A 2,711-nucleotide genomic window follows, 5' to 3' on the forward strand; every position below is an offset into this window, starting at 1 on the left:
GGTTAATGAAGGCGCGTTCCGGATGGTTCATTCTAATCACAGTGGGCACTTGGCGTTGGGGAAAGCCCCTCTGCAGTCAACCCCACCTCTGCGACCCTACCCACAGCCACTAGCTGCACCTGCTCTATCCTATCTCGGGGCCGGAGCCTGTGCATATTTATTCTTCTGCGTCCTGCACTTTGCTCTTTTATTTTCACTGGCCCTGCACTTGTGTTTGTTCTCGTGCTCTCTTCATGAATATTGCAGGAGTTCCCATGTTTAACTTGAGCTCGGGCCTAAATATAACCGCCACTATCGCCAGAGGCATCCGTACATGTCAGCCCTTTTCAGTGACTATTGTGTAAACCCCACTCCAGGCCACAGGCGCAGGGTGGCCATCAGTGCTACTTAAGGGGTGTTCATTTTTAAGTGGAAACTGTCACAGAAAACATGGACGGCCATTTGTCTCTTGTGTGCCAAGAGCCCTGGGCTCCAAATCATAGGTGGGACAGCTAGGAAGGAGTATACTTGGGGCCCTTCTTTTCCACTTAACAGCAGGGCAGGCACCCCTCCCCCGACTCCATCCCCATCCTGTGAGTCCTTTAAAGGGGTGCCTGGGTGACTCAGTGGGTTAAACTTCTGACTTCAGCTCAGGTCATGATCTCATTGTTCGTGAGTTTGAGCTCCTTGTTGAGTTCCATGCTGACAGCTTGGAGCTCAGAGCCTGGAGCCTGCTTCAGATTCTGTGTCTCCTTCTCTCTTTGCCTCTCCTCTGTTTGCACTATTTCTCTCCCGCTACATATAAGTAAATGTTAGAAAAAATTTTAAGGGGAATAGAGTGTCTGTAGCATCGGTCACATCCTTCCTCCCTTTAGAACCTTCTAAGGGATCCCTGGAAGAACCCAGCTACTGGTTTTATGTAATGCCACAGACAGACCTGAGACCCGAGTTTCTCAGGAGGTTGCTACCATAGTCCACAGTGCCCGAGGACAAACCTGCAACCCCACCCCCTCCAGGAAGTTCTTTCTACCTCTCCTATCAACAATACTCTCTCCTGTCTGAAGTGAGTATTGTGCTAATTAAAACGTTGTCTGTTTGGTTCATAAATTAATCTTGTCAAAATGAGAGCAAAAGCTCATTGGAATCCAAGTCTGTGTCTTCTGCTTGCTTTGTCCCATTCACTCTCCTCCATGCTGAGGGAACAGCACCTGCTTGCCAATTTGCCACTTTCTGGAGAATTTATAAGAAGTTCAAGCTAGGACCCCCCCCCCCTTCTCTGAATGTGGTAGAATCTGTTATGACCTGCGTGGCAGGGCTGGTGAATTTTTTTTTAAGTATTCTGTTTAATGTTATTGAGACAGAGAGAAACAGGGCATGAGTAGGGGCGGGGCAGAGAGAGAGGGAGACACAGAACCCGAAGCAGGCTCCAGGCTCTGAGCTGTCAGCACAGAATCCGACACAAGGCTTGAACCCACGAACCGCGAGATCATGACCTGAGCCGAAGTGGGACACTTAACTGACTGAGCCACCCAGGCACCCCAGGGCTGGTGAATTATAGGCAAGAGGGAGTGGCCTAGAGTGACAGCAGGACCCTTTAGACAAATTGGCTTGGTGAGAGAGGCATGAGGGTACGTTCTCAGCTAGCTGAACCCGTCTAGGAGCAGTGAGAGAACAGAACTTCAAACCACATCATTGTCCTACTGCAACATGGGTATGAAATCAGACCCTTGCAACTTTCTCTGGAAGTCACTAGGCTCAGAGAGTGGCTCTTTTGAAAGAATACAGTATGTGTTGACATCATTTCCAAAGCCATTCTCTCTTTCTTACCTCCCTCTAGCAATTATTGAGCACCTACTATGTACAAAGTTTTGGATGAGCAAGAAAGACCAACAGGCGCCCACTGTGCTCATGGAGCTTACATTCTAGGGGAGAAGCCTGAGCCACATGGAAAACAGGACTGTGAGGCGGGCTGCTGCCAGGAGAGCAATTCCAATGACTGTGTGACAAGGCTTCAGTGATAGGGAATAAAAACAGAGAAAGAAGATGGTAAAGAGAAGGTGAGAGGAAGGTTTAGTTTGTTTGGTTTTGACCTTGTTTCAACAAGAAAGGAAGCTCCTGCAGAAGGTAGGCCACACGTGTGGTGGGGACAGCGGTGTGGGGCTACACCGCGTGTGCTTCTCAATCAGGATTATTTCTCATCATCTTAGCACGCTCTTGATGTCTCACTAGTGAATTTTCTGCATGGCTCACCAGCCTGTTCTCAAAAGCACCTTCTCCAGGTTTGTGTTCACTGCAGGCGAGAAAAGAAATGGTTCTTGCTCTTTGCCCTCAGTTCTGTGTTTACAGGGTTACCCTCACGCCATCAGGACTTTGAAAGAGAACACTGTGTCTGACACCTTTCATTAGAATAGGCGTTCTGGGCAGTGTGTATCTAGAACCGGCAGCGGGGCGTTGGATGGGGGCGGGGTAGACCCTGACTGTCAGAGCTGGAGAGACTCTACTGCAGCCCGTGGACCTGAGGGGACCTAAGGGGGGTGTCTTCATTGTGTGGCTGAGAGCACAGAAGAGGAGGAAGCTCGCTGGCAAGGAGCGGGGCCGGCCATGACTTCAAGATGGGGCCTTCTGATTTTCAGTGATTCATTGTTAGAACCGGAATTTCAGGGTTTCGGTGGCCTGGGGTCTACACAGGTAGGTGTTAGGAAACTGGAATTACTAGGTCATTAAGTGGCAGT

Source organism: Suricata suricatta, chromosome 1, assembly GCF_006229205.1.
Source record: "Suricata suricatta isolate VVHF042 chromosome 1, meerkat_22Aug2017_6uvM2_HiC, whole genome shotgun sequence".
In the NCBI taxonomy this organism is placed as follows: domain Eukaryota; kingdom Metazoa; phylum Chordata; class Mammalia; order Carnivora; family Herpestidae; genus Suricata; species Suricata suricatta.